At 42.8% G+C, this 18319-nt stretch overlaps 1 long non-coding RNA gene across 1 annotated transcript in view; it reads left to right on the top strand.

Annotated features, from left to right (window-relative positions):
- Nucleotides 1–250: 250 nt before the first annotated feature.
- LOC141102914 (uncharacterized) overlaps nucleotides 251–18319 on the top strand; it is a 31255-nt gene continuing 13186 nt past the window's right edge. The window contains exons 1-3 of the long non-coding RNA XR_012235217.1: nucleotides 251–409; nucleotides 8683–8856; nucleotides 16023–16196. This is a non-coding gene — a long non-coding RNA (uncharacterized lncRNA). The remainder of the gene's footprint in view (nucleotides 410–8682; nucleotides 8857–16022; nucleotides 16197–18319) is intronic.

Genomic DNA, 18319 nt, shown 5'->3' with positions numbered 1-18319 from the left:
AATGTGTTTATTAATTGGATAGGTTTCACTTTTAATATGTAATTGGGTTACAGTTAACTAAGCCAATAGTTCTCAGCAGTCATTTTTCTTCTACACTATAAAAGCTCTGATGGTTAGTATGGGATTCCTTGCATTATTACTCTTTTTACTCTTCCTTGATACGTTTTTGTATCATTATGTTTATAGAGAAGGACTTCTATATATTATTTTCTCTTGCTTGGTAACTCTATTATACTTTTTTCCACAGAGACTTATACTGAAGATGGTCAGCTCTGTGTCTTCCCATTTCTTTATAAATCCACGTGGTATATGGACTGTACTGGTGATGGAACCTCTGATGGGCGTCTCTGGTGCTCTATAACAGGGGATTATAATAAGGATAAGATGTGGGGATACTGTCAGCTAAAAAGTAAGTGTTGTGTTTGGTCTTGCTGATGATATGCTGTGGGTTTATAGAATCTCCATACTTATCTTTACATTAACAGGATAGTTGTGATGTATAGGCTCCAGAAGTTTACAGATATTATCTGTGTTTAATTCCTATTTAAGCAATGGGCATTAGATCACAAAAAATATTTCTGAACCTTATCAATGTCTGTTAATATGACTTCACATTTTTTTCTTCCTTGAGATACTTAAAGTATATGTAAATCGTCATCTTGTCAAGTAACCCATTCCATTTAAAATAGAAATTAAAGGCAAAACATTTGTGTATAGAAACATTTTAAATATTTTTTTTCCATTTTTTACAAGTGATCACATTCCCTCTGTTTTCAACTGCATGAGAGCTGGGGTAGGAGAAACAACAGCACACTGAGCTTCCCAGTGAATGCCTGTGGGGGGGGGGGTGTCAGGATAGGTCTGATCATTGGAGGAGAGCAGGCACTGGTCACGCTGTGCTCTCATGGCTAGTGTGGTCAGTTTTGAGGGAGGGACTTTCAGAGGGAGTGGCAGGAACACCAGGGATTCCACACAAAGGAAGTAATACAAGGAGAACAGGATACTTTCTCATACAAGTACATGGTACAACAGGCACAGATCAGGAATATGAAATGCTGGGTTTACATATTCTTTCATGATATATTTTTTTCCTACCTCATATTTCTTTTGTATTACCTGTTTAAAGGGTAGTCATAGCAATAAGTAAGCATCCCAGAATCCCTATAGATCAGGGATATGCAATTAGCGAACTTCCACTTCCATGAGGCATAGCAAGACTCTGACAGCCACAAGCATGACACCCAGAGGCAGAGGCATGATGGGACTTGTAAATGTGCAACAGCTGGAGGTCCGCTAATTGCATATCCCTGCTGTAGATGATCATATTCCCAGGTCCTGGTCTCCTTTCGGCATGGAAATTAAGCCAGGAGATCAGTAGTGATGAAAATAATACAAAAGAGAAAGTGCACCGACTTGTGCATTACCAACATAATTATTTATTTACAATTTAAAGTGGTTGTATATCCATTTTTTAAAATGCTTACCTACAGGTACGCCTATAATAAGGCTTACCGTAGGTAAAATGAATATCTCCTAAACCCGTATGGTTTAGGAGATATTCACTATGCATGCAGCAGCTGACGTCAGCGGTGCATGCGCTCTGAATGCCCGGCTGAAGGTCCGACGCTGCCGGTGCTTGCCGGGAAGAAGACTCCCACGCGCATGTGCAGGAGTGACATCATAGCGGCTTCGGCCACTCACAGCGCGGGAGCCCCGAACCCGGAAGACCCTCGGCGTGGAACGGGGTTAGATACCGACGCCTCGTTCTAAGGTAAGTATTTCATAATGAGCTAGTATGCGGTGCATACTAGCTCATTATGCCTTTGCCTTACAGTTTTGTTTTTTTGCGCGTATACAACCGCTTTAAAAGTAATCTACTTACAAGCTTTTGCCAAGCAAAGGCAAACACAATACTGCCAACAAGACCATCTCAAGATCCACAGTCCTTAGCCAGTGGTATGGGAAGCCCTTGTAGCATCCAAAGGTTAACGCGTCAAGCTCTCTTCATCAGAGTTTGGCGCTGATGACGAGAGCTCATTTATAATTTATAAATAGGTTAAAAAATAAGGGTCCCAACACTGTACCTTGGGGTGCACCCAGTGGGGGCCCATCCATGGGGGGTGCAGGGGCGCCGCCCCCCTCTCCAGGCAGTCACAAATTTTTTTTTTTTTTAAATGTCCCTTAAAAAAAAAAAAATAGAAAAAAGGTCCTTAAGTGCACTGTGTTCGGGCGCTGGACACAGTGCACTATGGGAAGCACCACGTCTATGCAATCACGAGATTGCAGACGAGGCGCTTCATTTGCGGGCTTTGGTCCCTCCTTGTGGTGCATTCCATCGTGCCGAACAGCTTCCACCCGGCGCCCGTAGAATGTATTACTACGGCCGGGTGCTTTGATTGACATTCGAGTTAGATGTCACTTCCGGTTTCCCCTGTTCCAGTGTGCCTGTGCGGAGGAAGCATGAGGAGCGGACTCCTGACACAGTGAGGCTGCATTTGATGGGGCACAGTGAGGCTGCATTTGATGGGACACAGTGAGGCTGCATTTGATGGGGCACAGTGAGGCTGCATTTGATGGGACACAGTGAGGCTGCATTTGATGAGACACAGTAAGGCTGCATAAGATGGACACAGTGGCTGCATAAGATGGGCACAGTGGCTGCATAAGATGGGCACAGCAGCCATATTTGATGGGGCACAGTGGCAGCATTTGATGGGCACAGTGGGAGCATTTGATATGGCACACAGGCTGCATTTGATGGCACAGTGGCTGCGTTTGATGGGACACAGTGAGACTGCATTTGATGGGAAACATTGAGGCTACATTTGATGGGACACAATGGCTGCATAAGATGGGCACAGTGGCTGCATAAGATGGGCACAGTAGCTGTATTTGATGGGGCAAAGTGGCAGCATTTGATATGGCACAGTGGCTGCGTTTGATGCGACACAGTGAGGTTGCATTTTATGGGACACAGTGATGCTGCATTTGATGGGGCACAATGAGGCTGCATTTGATGGGCACCATGGCTGCATAAGATGGGCACAGTGGTTGCATAAGATGGGCACAGAAGCTGTATTTGATGGGGCACAGTGGGAGCATTTGATGGGCACAGTGGGAGCATTTGATATGGCACACAGGCTGCATTTGATGGCACAGTGGCTGCGTTTGATGGGACACAGTGAGGCTGTATTTGATGGGGCACAATGAGGCTGCATTTGATGGGCACAGTGGCTGCATAAGATAGGCACAGTGGCTGCATAAGATAGGCACAGTGGCTGCATAAGTTGGGCACAGTGGCTGCATAAGATGGGCACAGTAGCTGTATTTGATGGGACAAAGTGGGAGCATTTGATATGGCACAGTGGCTGCGTTTGATGGGCACAGTGGCTGCATTTGAAGGGCACAGTGACTGCGTTTGATGGCACAGTGGCTGCGGTTGATGGGTTTTTTTTCAGAATTTTTCAGTTTGTTTGCACCCCTCCAAAATTTTTGAGCACCAGCTGCCACTGGGTATACCACTGATAAGCTTAGACCATTCAGAGTAAGAATCATTAACCACTACTTCCTGAATCCGCTCTTTTAGCCAGTTTTCTATCCCTTTACAAACTGAATATTCCAAGCCTATAGACTTCAATTTACACATTGGCTGTGTGTGGGGAACTGTGGCAACTGCCTTTGCAAAATCCAACTATACTATACTAATAGACATTCCCTTGTCTAAGTTTTTGCTTATTTCCTCATAAAACTAAATCAGATTTGTATGACAACATCTGTCTTTTGTGAATCCATAATGTTTATTGCTTAAAATATTGTTTTCTAGAAAAAATTCTGACACCGTGGGAACCAGTGACACTAATACAGTGATCCATGCTAAAAAATATGCACTGTCACTGTACTAATGACACTGGCTGGAAAGGGGTTAAACATCTAGGGCGATCAAAGGGTTAACTGTGTGCCTATCCAGTGTTTTACTGTACTATGTGTGCTGCTTGTACTCAGGGAAGTGATGGATTTTATTCCCTGCTTTAGAGGGACACAAAATCCTACCCTTCTCCCCTGTCAGAATGAAGATCTGCCTTGTTTACATAGGCAGATCTCCATTCTGTGTCTCTGTCTGACAATCGGCGGGTGCCAGTGAACATCCAGTGCTCAGCACCTGCAGACCAGCCTCGGCTGTAAATATTCACAGCAGAAGCAGGCTGGCGGCAGCGCGCACATGCAAACCCCCTGGGCGGAAGTGCAGAATAACGTATATATATATATATATATATATATATATATATATATATATATACATAATTCTGTATATCTGCTATGGGGCCGTCCTTAAGCCGTTAAATATAGGAACCATATTGGCATTTTGCTATTTCAATGGTACCACACCCGTCATTAAAGAGAAGGCAGTCTGGGTGGCAATCCACAGATACAGTGGAGGAGTGAGTGTAGCCACCCTAGGACAGAAAATGTGCTACTGGCAGAATCACCAGGTGAAAATAAAGGAAATATAAACAAAAAATAGGTGTGCAAGCCCTTTAAATTAGTAGTAAGAAAGTGCAAAGATAAAATATCTAATTCAATACAATATATCAATAAATGTTAATCAATGATAGTGCATAAACAGAAAGTGGCATCAAGAATCAACATAATGTATAAATAAATAGCATTATATTTCTGTACAAAGAACAAGTCAATATAAGTGCAAAAAAAGAGTGTATGTCCCCTTAAATGTGAAAAAGCTCTAGATAGAATGAAAACACAATTGTTTCAAAAGAGGTGATGTGTCAAACATACTGCACACAGAACAGATGTAATCAGGGAAAGAGAGCTCCGTTCTGTGACAAAATGCATTTAGTGGGATCTGGCCCACTGGCGTCTCCATGGTGGTGCTTTACAAAGTAACTCAATAATTGTAAAGAGACATGTAAAGCACCACCATCTAGACATCGGCTGGCATAATGATGTCACTGGTCAGACTCCGGCCAAAGTGTTTCGTCAAAGTATAGTGCTCTCTTCTACTGACGAAGTGTCCTCTGTGTGCTGTGTGTTTTGAGCACTTCACCTCTTTTGAGAATAATGTTTTGGTTCCATTTTGATTTTTTCCATATTTAAGGGGACATGCACTCTTTTTGCAGTCATATTGACTTGCTCTTTGTATTGAAATATATTGTTATTCACTTATACATTTGCCGACCATGCAGTAGTAATTTTATTGCTGGCCAGAGGCTCCCCCAGGCAGTTGAACTCCTTGTTTTACAGGTACATGTGTGCGCCCCCTGCCTCTCATGCTGTGATTGGACACAGCACAAGTTCATCAGCAGACTCGCAGCCAATGATTTTGTTTGTGAGCCTACTGATTGCTGTGTCCAATGACAGCACAGATCTGTGTGTGTTAGTAAACACCCAAGCAGATCTGGCTGGTTCTTTCTCCCTGATTTCATTTACCATTCAGAGCTGAAATCAGGGAAGAAAGCCAGCCAGTCTGTGAGTAAACGCAGCATACATAGGCTTGTTAGGCACACAGTTAACCCCTTTGATTGCCCTCCTGATCACCCCTGTCACCCAGCCAGTGCCATTAGTACAGTATCAGTGTACAGTAATAATACTGATTACGGTCACTAGTGATGTCAGATGGTGTCAGTTAGCATCCTTCCCAGCCAGTGCAGTGCCAGTCCCTGATTGCCCACCACACTATCACAGTCACATTATAAGTTTCTGATTACTGCCATTACTAGTATAGTGTCTGTCCGGGTCAGTATCCTGGTTGTGACGGATCTCGGATACCCCATCTGGGCACCTCTGCCAGAACTGTGTCTCCTGTTCTCCAAACGCACCCTCAGCCGGCAGACTCGCCATACCCAGCCCTTAACCCCTAATCATGAGGCAAACCACACAGATGTTGAGGGTTAAATACGCAGAGCATAAACTGTTTATTAAGTACGAAACATACACCTTTAAACACAGTTAGGAACACTCCCCTTAGCCTTGTCATAGAGGGGGTAGGGGACAAGGAAGAACCAATGGGAACTCAACACTTGTACATTCAAATAGAAACTACAGATGAAACACATAAAGGGATTATGACAAGCAGGCAGCCCCTCCTTACACATCCCCGCTGGGATGTGTCTCCACACCTTTTGCCTACGTGCCATGACATAACATACTTAAACACAATAACAAGAGGGGGACTTCCTGTAAAAAAAAACAAGAGGGGGAGGATGGGGAGAAGGGATGCAACATATATAGGGCCATCATTACATTATCCCAATGCCATTTTGTCCCCAAGTCTCGTAGCCTCACGCTTTGGGCATACCAAAATCTTTTGTATGCCTTTATCAGCTAAAAGTACATTGTTTGTGGAATAAACGTATATATTTAGCCCAGCCGGGCCAATAGGTTTAGGAAGCCGTAAATGACTCCACGAGCCCGGCCACAGATACCACGCTCACCTGGCTCCAATGAACCAGTGACCGCGGACACAAATGTCTGGAGGTGGCGTCTTCTCCTGGTTGCGGAAGGCGGCAAATAGCCACCAAATCTCCTGTTCTCTGCTGGGCCATAGTCTGTGGGTAGGAGGCCAGCCCACAGCCCCCTCAAAAACACACAGTGACAGTGAGTTCTGTCACACTGGTCACAATCAGAACTATACTAGTTTGTTACTACAAGTTTTTGGAAAATGAAGAAAGAAAATGAAAATGTATTTTGTATTTTCTTTATGAGTTTTTGCAAACCTTGTGGCAAAAAATTAGATCTACAAAATACTCACCATGACACTACCTTGGAGTGTCTACTTTCCAAAAAAGGGTAATTTGAGGGGTGTTTGCACTATCCTATTGGGGCCTCCAAAACAAATAGGTAGTCAGGAAATTAAATGCATACATTACGCCCTTTGAAAGCCTGAAGGTGCTCATTGGATTTTGGGCCCCAGTACGCAGCTAGGCTCCCAAAAAAGTCTCACACAAGTGGTATACCCATACTCAGGAGAAGTAGCAGAATGTGTTTTGAGGTGTAATGCCACATATACCCATTACGTGTGTGAGAAATATCTCAGTAAAGTAAAAAGTTAGTGCAAAAAATTATTTATATATTTTTTTTAATTTTCCAAAAACTTGTGGCAAAAAATAAGATCTTCCAAAGACTCAACATGCCTCTCAGCAAATACCTTGGGTATATACTTTCCAACAAGGGGACATTTGAGGATGTTTATACTTTCCTGGCATTTTAGGGCCTCTGAAAATGTAATCGGTAGTCAGCAAATCCAATGCGTAATTAACGCCACTTAAAGGCCTGAAGGTGCTCATTGGATTTTGGGCCCCTGCACATGGCTAGGCTGCCACGTGGTATCCCCATACTGAGGAGAAGTGGCAGAATGTATTTTTGGGTGTAATTCCACATATACCCATGACATGCGTGAGAAATATCTTGTTAAAGTGACAACTTTGTGTAAAAAAAATAGAAATTTTTTTGTCCTTTTCCAAAAACTTGTAAAAACTTGTGGCAACAAAATAAAATCTTCCATGGACTCAACATGCCTCTCAGCAAATACCTTGGAGTGTATACTTTTGTGCATTGCACGCAGCCCCATTTACTTCAATTGTTTGCATTTAGCAGGTTCATTGCCTGCCAAAAGCACAGGGGGTATCATTCCTGCCACGGCTTTAGCTATAGGGGGAGCAGTTGTATGTGGTTAAAACACAGCTCAACTGCAGGGTTTTACCACCGCTCAACCTCAATGTGAACAAGCCCCAAATTTAGCAGTGACATCAATAATAAACTGTGTAGAGGGTAAAGCTGTGCAAGAGGCCCAGCAGGCCACACCCACCACAGGCTGTTTTCAGAAAAACACAGGAGGGGGCGGAGACAAAACCAGTCACCCTGCACAAGGAGAGAGAGCAGCAGTGAGCGGTCTTTATTACAGGAAGCTCCTGCACAGAAGTAATGTCTCACACTGGATTACTGCTCAGATCTGGACAAAATATACAAAGCACACCAAGATTCAAGTAAGGATACACATGACTCCTATAACTAGACAACATTTGCTTATCTTGAAGTTCAGTTTTAAAGCCCCACTCAGGGATTAATGGTTTGGGGTTTTCTCATCTCTGAATAGGGGGAAGAATTGGTGGCAACTTATAGTGTGTGAGGGGTGGGACACTGACCTCTTGTAGACTGACCAGCAATCAAAAACTACCACACCTTCCCTTCCTTTTGAGTTCATAGCCACTCTATCGTCATTTTATTCCATACATGCTTTAAGGGGTTCTAACCCTAAGCCCCCTGAGAATTGTTTAGCTGGACACTAGTCCTGATGATGAAGAGATGTTTCTAACGAATATTATGAATATAACAATTATGGGTGCTCACAGTCTATGTCAATTTATGTTGGTTTATTACAGATTTTGGTGCAAAAAAAAAAAAAAATCCATTTTAACCCACTAAAGCAGTTGCTTTGCCCTTCCATTACACATTGTTTTGTTTGTTAATTAGGCAGGGTTCACATTTCTATATGTATCTGGGTTACAGTCAACTAAACCTCTAGTTCTTAGCAGTTATGGTTCTTCTACACTATGAAAGGTCAGATGGTTAATATGGGATTACTCACATCTCCATTATATTTATAGAGAAGGTCTTCTGTATGTTATTTTCCTTTGCTTGATAACTCTGTTATACTTCTTTCCACAGCGATTTATACTGTAGGTGGAAATGCTAATGGTCAACCCTGTATCTCCCAATTTGAGTATAACTCGAAGTGGTATTGGGGCTGTACCACTGATGACACCTCTGAAGGGCGTCGCTGGTGCTCTACAACAGAGAATTATAATAAGGATATGAAGTGGGGATACTGTCCACAAAAATGTAAGTGTTGTGTTTGGTCTTGCTGATGATATGTTGTGGGTTTATAGAATCTCCATACTTATCTTTACATTAACAGGACTGTTCTGTTCTCGCTACACGTTTGCCCCTGGTGTGTATGTAGCTCAACATATAATTTAAACCTTGAATCCTAACCAGACTGTCTGTAACTTTGGATCTTTATTACGATGAACAGGTGGTGGTCATATAAGATAGGATATGATATGTGCGGTGAAACTAGGAATAAACAGACAATGAACATATATAAGAATTACATGAACATAACAAATGCCTACTAGGTATACAAATAAACAGTCTTTAGCATACCAGCGATGCTGCCCTAGAAGGACTGGGAATTCCTCAGAACATGTAGTACAGGCTTAGCTGGCTCCATTGCAATCTGTTCTTCTCATGGTAAAGATGAGAGAGTTGCAATAGGAAGTGGGCTAGTTCCTGGTGATATGACAGGAAATGTCTATTGACCATAGAACACTACCCATCAATAGTCCTTTGTTGAGAGTGGCATCTAGTGGGCAATGTTGATATTGTAAGTCCAGAAGATATTATTTTTCCTTTATAGGCTGAAGGCATGACACTCCCCACCTGGTATCATCAGAAACCACTATTTATTCCTCAGGTGACAACAACAAAATTAGCTATATGGATAGACAAGCAATAGCTCGACCAAGCGTCTTCCATTCTGAGAATCTGGTAAATCTGTCAGATTTAAACTGGCAGTCTGAAATGTCGAGATCTCAGGACGATGTCAGCATCTGAGTCTGGATCTGCTAGTTCAATAGTGTCACTCTTAGGAACAGTCTGTTCTGCATTGTACAAGAATGCAGGTCCTGTAAACCATGTTGTGTCTTTAAAGTTACATGTAGCAACAGCTCTTATAGCATGGTCTGCAGGATTATGGTCAGTAGGTACGTAGCGCATTGTGTTGGACAAGTGGATCTCCTAATCCTCAACACTCTGTTGTTGAACTAAACATAGAAATGTATCTATGAATTCTATGTGGCATCGTGCTGTAGTGTCAACAGTTCTTAAGTAGGCCACAGCAGCTATTGCCTTGATAGAAGCATCACAGAATATGCAAAGGTTTTGGCTCTGTGTCAGTGTAGAAGATATTGGAGCATATGGGCGTGAAACATGGAGATCCGATAAGACTGATAGAGAGTTCTACCACTCTACCCAAGAGTTCCTCTTATCAGGGGGTAGTGGAGCATCCCAGTTGGATGTTTCATGAATCAAGTCTCTAAGTATGGCTTTACCTTGAATTATAACAGGTGCCGCAAATCCTAATTGGTCGTCATAGGCTATTGATTGTGGACAAGACACCTCTGCGAGTGAAAGGCTTTTCTTCTCCATTTATTTGGAAGGTAAAGGAATCGGATTTCAAGTCCCAAAGTAGAACTAGACTGCGCTGTACAGGTAAAGAGTCTGTACCTAGATCTAAGTCTCTTAGATTGTTAGAATGGTCTTGAGCAGGGAAAGCTTCCATTACCTCTTTGCTGTTGGAAGCAATCTTGTGAAGCCTGAGATTAGAACAGATGGATGTCAGCATCTGAGTCTGGATCTACTAGTTCAGTAGTGTCACTCTTAGGAACAGTCTGTTCTGCATTGTACAAGAATGCAGGTCCTGTAAACCATGTTGTGTCTTTAAAGTTACATGCAGCAACAGATCTTGTAGCATGGTCTGCAGGATTATGGTCAGTAGGTACGTAGCGCCATTGTGTTGGACGAGTGGATCTCCTAATCCTCAACACTCTGTTGTTGACGTAAACATAGAAACGTTTGGTCTCATTGTAGATGTAGCCTAGCACTCCCTTGCTGTCAGTGTAGAGCTGGATATCCTTGAGGTCAATGTCCATCTCTGAGGTTATTAGTTCTGCTAGTTCAACAGCTAGTACTGCAGCACAAAGTTCTAGCCTAGGTACAGTGTGCTCAGGGTGTGGGGCTAGTTTTGCCTTTCCCATGACAAATTCTATGTGGCATCGTGCTGTAGTGTCGACAGTTCTTAAGTAGGCCACAGCAGCTATTGCCTTGATAGAAGCATCACAGAATTGCAAAGGTTTTGGCTCTGTGTCAGTGTAGAAGGTATTGGAGCATATGGGCATGAAACATGGAGATCAGATAAGACTGATAGAGAGTTCTACCACTCTACCCAAGAGTTCCTCTTATCAGGGGGTAATGGAGCATCCCAGTCGGATGTTTCACGAATCAAGTCTCTAAGTAGGGCTTTACCCTGAATTGCAACAGGTGCCGCAAATCCTAATTGGTTGTCATAGGCTATTGATTGTGGACAAGACACCTCTGCAAGTGAAAGGCTTTTCTTCTCCATTTATTTGGAAGGTAAAGGAATCAGATTTCAAGTCCCAAAGTAGACCTAGACTGCGCTGTACAGGTAAAGAGTCTGTACCTAGATCTAAGTCTCTTAGATTGTTAGAATGGTCTTGAGCAGGGAAAAAGCTTCCAATACCTCTTTGCTGTTGGAAGCAATCTTGTGAAGTCTGAGAATAAAACAAGCGAGCATTTCCTGTGCTCTTTTAAGAAGACAGATTGCAGACTCACTGGAAGGTAAGGATTTCAAGCAGTCATCTACATAAAAGTCTTTCTGTACAAATTGCTTTACATCTGAGCCATACTTAAGTTCACCTTCTGGGGCGGAATGTCTGAGTCCGTAGATAGCGACTGCAGGTGAAGGGCTTTTACCAAAGATGTGTACCCCCATGCGATACTCTGAGATGTCTTTGGAAGGGTCATTGTCTCTGAACCAAAGGAACCTTAGGAAGTTTCTGTCAACCTCTCTGACCAGGAAGCAATGGAACATCTGTTGGATGTCAGCTATGAAGGCAACAGAATCTTTGCAGAAGCGTAAGAGCACTCCAAGGAGTTTGTTGTTGAGGACTGGGCCTGTCAAGAAGACATCATTCAAGGAGACACCCTTGAATTTGGCACTAGAGTCAAACACTACTCTGATTTGACCTGGCTTTTTAGGATGGTACACTCCGAATATAGGGAGGTACCAACACTCTTCAGAGTCTTTAAGGGTGGGAGCTATCTCGGGATGACCATTCTCAAAGATTTTCCCCATGAAAGAAAAGAAATGTTCTCTCATCTCTGGCTTTCTTTGTAAATTATGTCTAAGGGAAGTGAAACGTTGTAGCACTTGTTCTCTGTTATTGGGTAAGCGTTGTCTCTGTGGTCTGAAGGGAAGAGGTGCGACCCAGCTGTTTGTGTTATCTTTGATTAGTCCTTGCTCCATTACTTCTAAGAAGAGTTTGTCCCTAATAGACATTGCCACACGATTGTTATCTTTAGTTCTTTGAAAGACTGTGCACCCTAAATGGTCTCGGTCACTGTCACAGGCAACGTTATCACTAGTGGGGCTTGTGAAGGGACAAGACAAGTGGGAGGTGTAGGGCGATTCCTTAACAAGGAAATGGTTATGGCATGGCTGGAAAAGAGAAGGACGCCCATTCTCTAGGGTATTTGTGAGCATGCTGTTAACGGAGTTAGGTTTGTGCACGCTTCCTAGACAGACATCTCCGATGGTGACCCATCCGAGGTCCAACCTCTGAGCATAAGGAGCATTGTTGGGACCATTAATTTGAGCTCTTGATTTGTGGACTCGTAATATATCTCTCCCAAGGAGTAGGATAATCTGAGCCTGGGGATCAAGTTCTGGTATCAGATGCGCTATGCGTTTCAAGTGTGGGTGATGAGCAGCCACATCTGGTGTAGGAATTTCAGATCTATGGTCGGGGATCTGGTTGCATTCGATAAGAGTTGGTAAAGATAAGCATGATTGTCCATCAATGGACTCGACTTGGTATCCGGATGCTCTCCTCCCTGCCGTCTCCACTATTACTGCACAAGTTTTTAAGGAGTAGGGGATGCTGGGGCCTTTACTGCCAAAGATGTCAAAGAAGGTTGAGCTGGCTAATGACTTGTTACTTTGGTCATCCAGAATTGCGTAAAGCTTAATAGCTTTGTCTTTTTGGCCTGCTAGGTAGACTCTGACTAGGCAGATTTTGGAGCAGGACCTGCCACCTATGACTCCTTTGCAGACCTCTGTACATTGTGAAGTGATCTCTGGTGCAGTTGTAATATTGTGCTCTTCTTCCCCGCCATGCTCACTAGTGCTGAAAGTGTGTTGTAAAATCCATGGAGCTGGCCCAGGGTGTAAACCTGTGCTGTGTTTTGAGCTGTCACATTCTGTGCATTTTAAACTGACCTTACAGTCCTTGGCGAGGTGAGATCTGGAAGAGCAGCACCTGTAGCAGATGTGGGTCTCCTTGAGGAAGGCCTTGCGGTACTGCAGGGTCTTCTCTCTGAAGCCTCTGCATTGTAGGAGAGGATGTGGCTTCTGATGCAAGGGACACTGCTTACCAGGATCTTTGACCTTTGTCTCTGAGTTAGAGAAGCTGGCAGACCTGTGAAAAGAATCTGGAGGAGTCACATTAGTTTTGTGTACCGCTACTGGAGGTTTACGAGAATTAAGTCCTGAAGGAGCAGCAAATGACAATGTAAAATCAAAACTTGGATCATTTCTTGTTTTAGCTTGCTGACACACAAAGTCCACAGTCCGCTGAACCGTAACACTCATCAAGTCTATCCCAAATCATTTTAAGACCAGTGTCTGGGTGGTTTATATTTATTGTCCTGATTCGCCTGACATGCTCTGCAGACTCATTTCCAAGCCATTTGATCAGGAGGTCTATCTCTTCACTGCAAGACAGATCTAAGTCTCTGATAGCATTTTGAAAGGAAGACCGCCAGGCTCTGTAGCTTTCAGGGCAGTCATTAAACTTTTCAAATCCTTTGGTGACTAACTCACGTGCAAAGAACCTTGCAAAGTCTATGGTGGCTTGGTTAGCCTGCTGTGTGTTGCCGTGGTGGGATGGCTGTGTGTAGTCATACCTTTTGAGGGTGTCAAGCCGGCCTCTGTTGTACCGTTCTGACTTGGACTTTGGTTCTGGAGGGCGATTAGAAGGCTCTGTTATCTCACGTTTAGGGAGTCTTTCGTAGGAGGCATCACTTTGCATGGATTTCTCCTGTTTTCAGGCTTGAGGCTTGTCGCTGACTTGCGGCGGTACCGTGTAGTGTCTTTGGCTTGTCTCTTTGACGTAATCTTTGTCACTGCTTGGCTTAAAATGTTGGTTGATGTAATCCGAAGTTCGTTGTAGAGAATTTTGAGTTTCAGCTTCTGGGTCGAGAATATTGCTGCGTCTGCTGCATTCACTTCTCGGGTATACAGCTAATTCTAAGGCCTCTGCTTCGGCTATGCTGCTTCCTTCTCTACAGTGAGTTTCTCTAGGGTTACTTCTAGGAGGGCTTCCTCGGCCTCTAACTGTTGCTGCGCCTTTAACTGTGCCTTTAGCCTCACTTTCTCCTTTTTAATCTGCATTTCTTGTTCAGCAAAGGCTGCTCGGGCCTTGGCGGCTTCAGCTTTTGCACGTGCGATAGCAAGTGCATTGCTTGCGGAGGAAGATCTACAGGAGCCGAAAACTTGGGACCTCGTCTTGAGTGAGGATGCCTGGCTATGTGACATGTTGTTAGCAGGAATGCTTGACTGTGTAGAGACTGCTGTATTGCCATATGCAGGTGACTGCGCTGACAGGGTAGCAGACCTCTGTGTAGTCACTGTCCTAAATCCCACTTGCTGCATAGCCGCTGTTTCAATGTTCTGTTCTTGCTACATGTTTGCCCCTGGCGTGTATGTAGCTCAACATACAGTTTAAACCTTGAATCCTACAATAACCAGACTGTCTGTAACTTTGGATCTTTATTACGATGAACAGGTGGTGGTCATATAAGATAGGATATGATATGCGCGGTGAAACTAGGAATAAACAGACAAAGAACATATATAAGAATTACATGAACATAACAAATGCCTACTAGGTATACAAATAAACAGTCTTTAGCATACCAGCGATGCTGCCCTAGAAGGACCGGGAATTCCTCTGAACATAGTAACATAGAACATAGAACGTAGTACAGGCTTAGCTGGCTCCATTGCAATCTGTTCTCCTCATGGTACAGATGAGAGAGTTGCAATAGGAAGTGGGCTAGTTCCTAGTGATATGACAGGAATTGTCTATTGACCATAGAACACTACCTATCAATAGTCCTTTGTTGAGAGTGGCATCTAGTGGGCAATGTTGATATTGCAAGTCCAGAAGATATTATTTTTCCTTTATAGGCTGAAGGCATGACAAGGGCAGTTTGGATGTATAGGCCTGAGAAGCTTACAGATATTATCTGTTGTACTGTTTAAAGAATAGGAAAAGCTGGCCAAGGGCACCTTCCCTCTTCTTTTTGAGATAGGGTACATGCGCAAATGTAAAGGGAGAAACTTTACCATCTTGTTACTCACATTCTCCTGGCCTGAGGCCCACCTTCACAAATAAAAGAATGTTCACACAAATAGCCTATTAGCACTTTTACTGTGATTTAATAGATCAACTCTACATAGGCACTTTATCAATTCTACACTTCAGGCAGGCAGTACAGTACAACTCTATAAATCTACAATGCTATAAACATGAAAGTCCAGCCATCTCTCCATCCCTTCACCATAAATCTGACTAACATACACCCTCATTCGGAGTCTGTGGTCCACCTAGCCCTGAAGGGACCTTTCTTTTCCAGGCTACAAACCTATATAACATAATTCAGGGATATCCTCTTCCCATACTCCTGCCTGACTTGGATTCCACCCACTCTAGCTTATAAAGCAGTGCACACTCCACCTACCAACTACATGCAGACAAGGCCTTGCTAAAAGAGGCATAACGCTTGTCTAAAGGCTATGTCAATTTATGTTGCTTTAAAAAAGATGTTGGACAAAAAATATGTTGTTTTCACCCAACAAAGTCACGGCTTTTCCCCTTCCAGTGCAAATTTTTCTGTGTATTACTTGGACAGGGTTCACATTTCTATATGTAATTGAGTTATGGTAAGCCTATGAAGTAGTTCTCAGCAGTCATGGTTCCTCTGCACTATAAAAGGTCTGATGGATAATTTGGGATTCCTCACATTTTTACTCTTTTTAGTCTTCCTTGATACATTTTTGTATTCATTATGTTTATAGAAACTTTGTGTATGTACAGTATGTAATTTTCCCTTGCTTGGTAAATTTGTTATACTTTTTTTGCCAGTGATCTATGCTTTAGGTGGAAATGCTAATGGTCAGCCCTGTGTCTTCCCATTCAAGTATCATTTTAAGAAGTATTGGGGCTGTACTAGTTATGGAAACTCTGATGGACGTCTCTGGTGCTCTACAACAGCAGATTATAATAAGGATAAGAAGTGGGGATACTGTACACCTAATTGTAAGTGTTGTGTTTGGTCTTACTGATGATATGCTTTGGGTTTAGCAAAGCTCCATACTTATCTCTACATTAACAGATCAGTTGTGATATATAGGCCCCAGAAGCTTACATATAGTATCTGTGGCTCTGTGTAAGGAATAGGTATATGTTTGACAGAATTGGACCCTATAAAATATCACAGAACATAAAAATGTTTGCAAATTAAATTTCAAATTTTTTCTCCTATGAAAGTAGACATGTGCAGAATGGAAACATTTGTTTCGTTTAATTTTGGAAAGGTTTGTTAAGTTACTAATTTCGTTTTGGAACTTGTTTAGTTTAGTTTAGATTCATTTCCTTCATGAATTTCCTTCATGAATTCCAAATTTTTGGAACGATTCTAATTTGTATCGGTCAAAAAAATTATCGACCGATGCAAATTCTATGTGAATCAAGGGAGCCCCCAGATTGTGTCCCCCCCCCCCCCCATGTGAATGAGTATGGGGTACATAGTAAAAAAAAAAAAGTTAATAAAGGGCTTGTCAAAAACTGATGTGTTTTTATATAAAAAACCCATAGGAACGCCCACCACAACGAAAATAAACAAAGAAAAAACATCGCTCTCCGAACACAACTGGTCCTGTCCAGGGACAGAGCAGAATGACAGGTAAACATAGGGGTGGGGTCACCCGATTACGTCACCAGGTAACCCCCATCCCTATGTTTACCTGTCATACAGCTGTGTCCCTGGACGGGGGCAGTTATGTTTGGCAGGTAACTTTTTTCGCTCGGGTCAGGGTTTTTACCCCATGCTCATATTCACACAGGGGGGGGCTGGGATTTGGGGGATTCTTTTAACATGGGGGCTTTTAGATTCCAATAAGTCAGCCCCCACACCCCCACAACCACTGGGCCAGGGTTGTGGGGAAGAGGCTCTTGTCCCTATCAACATGCTCCAAAGCACCCCCCCCCATGTTGAAAACATGTGGCCTGGTTCACTCATCCCCCCCCCCCCCCTTTTCCTGGTCTTTATGCGTGGAAAAGGGTCTGGTATGGATCTTTTTTTCATTTCTATTTGCTGGCAATTCTGTTTACATTCAGCAGGCAGCGGGCAGCTGATGAGTCATCGGTTGTTAAGGAAGTGACGGCTGACTTCCCGGCCCGCTCCTTAACAACCAGCTATTCTTCACACAGAATTCAAATCAGCCAGAAAATTTGGAATTCGTTAGAAAATTCATAAAGGCAATGAAAGTAAACAAAATGAAACAAAACTTAATGAATTCCGAAATGAATATACAAAATGGAATTAGGAACATAACGAATTTGCCTGAAACAAAGTTAATTTTTCCGTTCTGCATGTCTACTGTCATAGGAGAAAAATTAAAAAGTTAGATTTAGACATTTTTCTTGATTGAAATTGTTATTTTAAGGCGAACAGTACATTTCTTTGAATCATTTCCAGTTATTAAAAACACAAAACAGTGACTTTTTAAATTTTGTAACTTTGTAAGGTACTTTTTAAAATATGATGTAGTTATAGGATGTGGTCTGTGTTTGGGCAAGGTTCCCAACTGATCCTCATTGGAAGGAACTGTCCCCATTTTCAAAACAAAATCCATGTGTCCATCTTTCCTCTTCTATTGTCCCTTTTCTTGTAGGGCCATTACAAATAAAAAAAAATAAAAAAGAATCACATACATCAAGCTATGTATCCACAGCAATGTATAATTTCATTTTTTTTACCTATTTATATATCACCAACATACTCCAAACTACAAATGAACATTGTATCCCCCTTACCCTGAGAGAGTGGAAATGATTTAACCTCTTGCCAACAGCTACTGCTGGCCCTATAAGGGGTTTGTGACTGACAGGAGGTGCAGAGTTCCTGATCTTGTGACAAATGTGATTGACTATCACAGTGCGCACGTGATCAGGATCCCCTCCAAACTGTTAGTGGAGAACTAGAGCTGTCAGCAGGGCTGCTGTTAGAAATCACGGGGCCTCATACAGCCTACCTAACAAGCTCTCTTCTGGCCGGAAGTGACTGAGGACATAGATTTATCCGTACCTGTCTTTGCAGTCTCAGTTGCAAAGATAAATTAATTAGAAGCGCTCTGAAGCGTCTTGGTCATTCACAAACT

The sequence above is a fragment of the Aquarana catesbeiana genome, linkage group LG07 (assembly GCF_042186555.1).
Source record: "Aquarana catesbeiana isolate 2022-GZ linkage group LG07, ASM4218655v1, whole genome shotgun sequence".
Taxonomy (NCBI): Eukaryota; Metazoa; Chordata; class Amphibia; order Anura; family Ranidae; genus Aquarana; species Aquarana catesbeiana.
Note: the sequence above shows the minus strand (reverse complement) of the source record. Positions and strands in the feature narration are given on the sequence as shown.